Consider the following 6,689-nt stretch of genomic DNA (forward strand, 5'->3'; position numbering starts at 1 on the left):
TAGAATCACTAATGTTATCAAGTAGGGAAAAAAAAATAAATTAAATCTAACAGCCATCAGCATTAATTACAACAAAAAAATAATGCTGTAAAAAAGAAACAAATAAAATTGCTAGAAAATGGTATGCATCATACTTTTCCAAACTAGTAAAATATGTTAATTCATACAATGCATTGTACAACACAAGTAATTTCTGTAAAGAAATGCGAGTCTAGGGGTGGCCAGGTAGCACAGGGAGTAAGAGCACCGGCTCCAGTATTGGAATGACCTGGAGATCAAATCCCAGGCTCAGACACTCAGCACCACACCCAGAAATAACTGGCCGTGTAACCTTGAGCAAGTTACTTAACCCCGACTGCTTAAAAGAAAAAAAAAAAAGAATTGTGAGTCCTTTTCTGAATATCGTGGATAGATAAATGTTTTTGGTAATAGTAATGCTTCTACTAAAAGCTATTACAAAGTGCACCAGGAACACATTTATGGATTTGGGGGATTATTTATACAGTAAATTCTTTGTTTGAAGTAATAGTTACTCTAGTGAAAATAGAAAAAAAATTTTGAACACAGAAGTATAAGACAAAGATGAATGAGACTTCTCGTATATCTTAGCAACACTTAGATGGAAATCAAATTTAAATCCAGTCCACTCTGGTTTTGAAGAGGCTTTGGTTCAGCTCCCAAATCTTGATCACTTGATGAAATCTACTATGAAAGAATACCCAGAAGGTGTCTTCTTAAACAACAAACCTATTTTTAGTGGGGGAGCCTCTCTTAGCAGCTGTGTCTGCATGGGACTGATAAGCAATCACTCTCTTTGAAGGAAGTGCTACCCTTTCCTTGTATACCTTCCCTATATGTGTAACAGCATCTCTGTATTCACACTCAATAGTCCATATCTCTATATTATGGCCTTTAGCTCTAACATTAACAGCAGCTCCACACACAACATCGTCACCGTAGACATCAAATGACTCCCCCATAAGGCACAGCAGTGTCTTTAGCCAAAAACGGTCAAGGTCATTTCGTCTCTGCTGTTTGTTTAATGTAATTAGCCATTTTCCTACTCATTTGTTTTTTTCATCTTCCCACATAGGCTTGATCCCATCCTTAAAAAGTAAGTAGTCACAGTCAGGCATTACATTACTAGACAGCTGGACATGGTTGTATAAAGCCCAGAAGTCCTCAACAGTATCAAACTTAGAGATCAGATGCAGGTTTGCTTGCCAAGTTTTGCTCTTATTTTTAAAAAAAAACAGCACGCCCAGCTGTTCTGCAGTGGATGTTTCACATCGTGTTCAGGGTTGTCAACATCCAGATTGGTTTCAGTTTTTTCTTCTTCTGCAGGTGGGGGGTTAGGAGTGGTGGTGGTTTCCAGTTCTACAGTCACCATCTTAAAGAGATCTGATCAGACCCCCCCCCCCTTATTTTTCATATTCTTGGGAACTTTTTCAATATGTTGACCACAGCATCCCTCCACCTAAAACAAGACAACAAATGCCAAGGCAACGGATTGAATTCCATTTTCAAAAACACTGAAATGATATAATTTTATGAATATATATTAGCAAATAATCAAAAAAGGCTTGAATAAGCAAATTAAATAGCAAATAAGGCATAGAACTAGATTAGAAGTCAGGTCAGCAGGTTCAAATGCCAGTTTTGCTTCTCATTATCTGTGTAACATCAGTGAAGTAGTTAACCTCCTCTGGTTTTCCATGATTTACTTCTCTATAAAATCAGTGTTGATCACTATAGTCTCTGATGTCTCTTCTAGCTCTCACTCTATATTCCCATTAATTCTTCCTATATTTTAAAGTATCAGTGTCAAGAGCTATAGTTATTACTTGTTAATATTAGTTGCTTAACATTTATTATTTCTGAGAAAGAAATTCTACATTTGTGTACCTAATTTGAAGAAATTCTCTAGTTGACAATGTGATTTTTCTATTTATGGATCAGTTTAAAATACAATAGACTAACAAGCCAAAGCATTACCTCCTTTAGTAATGTACATTTTCATATCAATCTTTCTGAATTTCCTTCTACTAAAGCTTAATGGAATTTTTAAAAATATATTTGCAAATACAATGACTGTCTCTATACTGGTTCCAGAAGAGCTATGAAGTACCCATTAATCCAAATAAAGACTTTGGTCCCATGACTAGGTAAGTAAATTGATTCAAAATGAAAAGGTAAATGAAATTTAATGGGCTTTCTTCAACATCTTAAAGAGATGCTGCAGTTCCTTTTAGAGCAAATGATTATAAATTATTAGTGTCAATCAAAAATGTGATTTCCATCAGCAGATTGAATCTATACAAAAGATCTTCCAACACACAGTTCAGTTTGGCACCAAATGACAAATCAACCCAGAGAGACAATGCAAGGGAGTGATGGAGCTAGAGGCAGAAGACAATAGCTTGTGGGTGGTATTCTGTCTCATTTAAAACCTTCTATTAGCCAGAAATTAGAGAGTGACCATTCACCTGTTTTTAACTTACATCTGTTAAAAAAAAAAACTTTACAAAGTCTTAACACATAACTTTATTAAAAAAAAGTGAGAGAAAAAAAGAAAATGCACTATGCTTTCTAAACATCTTTATTTAGATAATACAGTACAAACCTTCCCAAACTGACTTTAAAATGTCAGCAATGAAAGTGGAAATTGCTGCTTTGAAACAAACAAACAAAAATATCATTAAAAATAATATCACAAGCTTTTACAGATTGATTTGTACTGTCGTCCATACAAGGGAATTGTCCAATAATGCCTGGTGTCCATCATTGGTGACAAGACATTTTAGAACCCAATAATAAAAACTAAAAGGATGCTGACATCACTCTATTCACAGATTAGAGGGAAACTTTTAACTGGAGAATAAAAGTGTTTACTTTTCAATAATGGTTGTTTACTACTCCTGCCAAAAGTCAAATAATTTGAGAAGTTATTAATTTAACCTTTATAAGATGTAAAACATTATGTTATCAAGGTAAAAGAAGTAATGCTTTAGAGAAATCAAATTGTGTGGGATAAAAGAGTTCAGAGTCTGAATGTGAGATCAGAAAAGGTCTTTATTCTTTCTCATGAGAAAGGGCCCTCTGCCTCTGTTGCTCAAATGGCGTCTGCCAGGGAGAGAGAAACAGGTAGAAGCAAGGCCATGGTTATATGACCTTCTAATGCAGAAACCCAATGCCCCAACTGGCCTTCACTATCATGGGTAGGGAGGCTGGCCCACAAGCTAAGCACGGGAATCAACCTTGGAGACAAAGGACACGGAAATATGTGGGTGTCCAATGCAAGGCCAGAAGGCAGTTTTATCCTTATTTGGCATATCTTGTGCTGAGGTGGCACTGGGGAGGGTCTCCATTGCTCTAAGTCCCAGATTCCTGTAAGGTCAGGTGACTTCTAAACTTAGGCCCAGTGGATGCTGAAGCCACTTCTAGATTTGATTTTTCAGAATGGGGAAACTTCACTGCAAATTGTCCCTCACAGAGGCAATATCTGGGAGAACTTCTCTTCAAGGGTGTCTTACCTAACAACCCAACAATGCTTTCCATTTGTGTATCAGAAAGTCTAACTTCTTAGCAAATGGTTGCAGTGCCTTTTTTTGTAACACCCTTATCATGCTTTGTAGAGGGAGGGTACTTTGTTTAAAAAAAAAAAAGTCCATTGTTTTAAATACTTTTGAGGAGCTGCTTTTCCTTAGTTTGTTATCCTGTATGCTTTCTATGTGTCAAGATTTTATAACAGAAATCTGCTGTTTCCGAAGACCTTGACAATAAACTTGGTCATCTTAATGCTATTCTTCTTTCCTTAACTGATTTTTATTGAGATAATAGGCTTCCTTTAATCATTCTATTAGGTGAGAGATATAATGTTTATGAGTCTCTACATCTTCACCATTTTGTGAAACACCAAAAACAGGTCAATACCCTCGGACATGTTTCTCACCTAAATGAAAACAGCAAATAAGGTTGTAAAATTATGAAAGCTCTCATTTTATTTTAGCCAGTTCTACATTCCTTGTGAATGGGTCCATCCTGAATGGAGAGTGCATGTTCTTTATACAAATGCTGGGCTTAAATACTTTTTTTTTTTTTTGCTTTTTGGAGGGCAATTGGGGTTAAGTAACTTACGCAAAGTTACACGGCTAGTTTTTTTGTGTGGGTGTTAAGTGTCTGAGGCCAAAACGGAACTCTGGTCCTCCTGACTCCAGACCGGCGCTTTACTCTCTGCGCCACCTAGCTGCTCCTGGCTTAAATATTTTCAATTGGAATTTTCCACCTCCCACCCTCTTCCCTTCTTCATTTTCCCTTATACTTAAATAAAGGAAAGATTAAAAAAAAAATACTTCTGGTATCCTCCCCTTTTGTCTGTAGTCAGATAGCATAAGAAAGGATTTTCCTCAATTGCTAGGAAAATTGACAAAAGTTTGAGTTTGAAGATTCAAAACCAGGACACAGACAATGAAAGTCCCATTATGATGGATCTAATCCTCATTCTTTGTGAATGAGATCTTGCTGAGGCAGTTATTTATTTATTTATACAGGAAAAGGCCTTCTCAGAAGAAAGAAAAGTAGTAGATATGATGATTTTCGGGTGCCAGCACTCCCTCCCCCCCCCACACACACACACTGCCCTCTGCAAGCAGTTTTGTCCCTGACAGACATCAATATGGCTTTAAATCATGTTTCATATAATTTCTGTTTTTACAGAATTTCTTACATTTTTAACATCAATGGTAATTACTTGTCTCATTCTTAAGAAAAAAAATTCAATTGGTATAAAGCTCTAAAATTGTGCTGATACTTATACTAATTATGCAGCACAAATTAATAACACCTTCCTATGAACACACTGAGCACATTGAACCCATCTTATATTTGTAGATGTCCATACACATATTGGCCAGCAAAAACTTTTTTAAAAAAATTCAAGGGCTTCCTTTTGACCCAAATATTATAAGTCATCATGTAATATCTTTCTGCCATGGGGACAATATATCTTCATTGATAATGGAGTGAATACAAATATGCCTAATCCGTTATATCTAGTAAGCCCCAAAACAGACAAAACTAAATTTCAAATTTCATTCAGTCATCCAATTCGACCATCTTACCATCTTCCCTGCCAATATATACATTTTTCCCTATTACCTACCATAGCTTTCCCTGCTATTCACCTCTTATTCTGGGCATATTATACAAGTCAACAGTACCTTGCTTTGGAAAGGATCTGTCAGTTAATTCCCATATGGATCACTTTACCATCTCTATGAATACTTCTAACAAAATATTTTTCCTGGTCACAATTCCCTAATTTTATTCAAATGTGAACTCTTCCAGGGTGGAGATGATCTCACTTTATGCATTTTTATCCCCAAACTTTGGCACAGTGCCTGACACTAAGTGCTCAATAACATTTTCTTTTCTTTCTTCCTCCCTTTCTTCCTTCATTTCTTCTTTGCTTTCTCTCTCTTTCTTTTTTCTTCCTTTCCTCCCCTCCTTTGTTCTTTTACTTCCTTCATTTCTTCCTCCTATCTTCCTTCTTTCCTTTCTTCCTTCTTTTCTCTCTTAGTTTCCTCCTTCCTCCCCTCTTTCTTTCCTTTCATTATTATAAGATAACATGACTGGAATAGGATCAACTGTCTACTGACATTGCATTGCTATGTCTGTTTCAAGCTAATCATATTGAATAAAGAGAAAGGTGTTGACTGTGTTGACAGGGTTTCCTGGTCATGTAGGGGCATGAACATTTTGCCACCCTTAAAGCTGGTGCCCTTCCAACTTGGTGGATTCCAGAAGACCACTTGAATCACCACACCATCTGATAAACAGACATGTTTCCATATAGAGACAAAGGCAGGGGCTAGTCTATAAAGCTAAATAAATGAACCTTCCTTTGTTAACTGTTCAATGAGTGCTTCATTTTATTGCAAACTCTGAAAGAAAGTTGATGGAGGTAACTGCCAGACTTTAAACTGTAATAACTTTACAGATTTAGAACTGAAAAGGAGCTTTTTCAGAGTCCTGCCTCTTTATTTTAGAGATAAGGATATAGGCCTAGAGAGGTTATATTTTGATTAAGGTCACACAATAAGAGATAGGGGATCTGAAACTAAGTCCTCTAAATATAGATTCACTATTAATTCTACTCTAATATGTTGCTTCTGTCGACCTCTAGAAAAGGTTTGGTTAAAGAAGAAAAACAGATAGTTGTATACAGTTACAGAAGCTATTCCTTATTCCCTTAAGGCTACCATTACTTGCTGATGGAATGCAGAACTCAAGTCCTAACTGATGAACAAAAGGATGAGAGAGCTTAAGTACATTTTAGGACCATCCCAATTATGGGTGGCTGAGTTACACAAATTTATGATGCCCATAATGGCTTAATCATTGTATGAGAAAGTAATTTCTTAATTGGATAAATGACAAATACAATAAAACAAGAGTGATGACAAAGGGTCAATTGAAATTATGATCCAGAATATCTGTGTTTTCTTTACCATTAACATTCCATAACAAGGTATATGTTCAAAAAATCTTAAGATAAAAAAAGTTCCATTACTCAAGTTAATGCCTCCAGTTGAGGGTCTCTCCCTGAAGGGCCATAAAGTAGACCTCTTCTGCTTTATTAACATAAGGAGAAGCATTCTCCAAAAGCAAGATGAAGCTGCGTCTCTTTG

The 6,689-nt window shown here is 36.2% G+C and overlaps 1 pseudogene; it reads right to left on the bottom strand.

Annotated features, from left to right (window-relative positions):
• Positions 1-508: 508 nt before the first annotated feature.
• On the bottom strand, positions 509-1,415 carry LOC138165498 (eukaryotic translation initiation factor 4E pseudogene; annotated as a pseudogene).
• Between the last annotated feature and the right edge of the window lie 5,274 nt (positions 1,416-6,689).

Source organism: Petaurus breviceps, unplaced genomic scaffold, assembly GCF_028583685.1.
Source record: "Petaurus breviceps papuanus isolate PSGF00001 unplaced genomic scaffold, PetGlider_PUasm1.0 213, whole genome shotgun sequence".
NCBI lineage: Eukaryota > Metazoa > Chordata > Mammalia > Diprotodontia > Petauridae > Petaurus > Petaurus breviceps.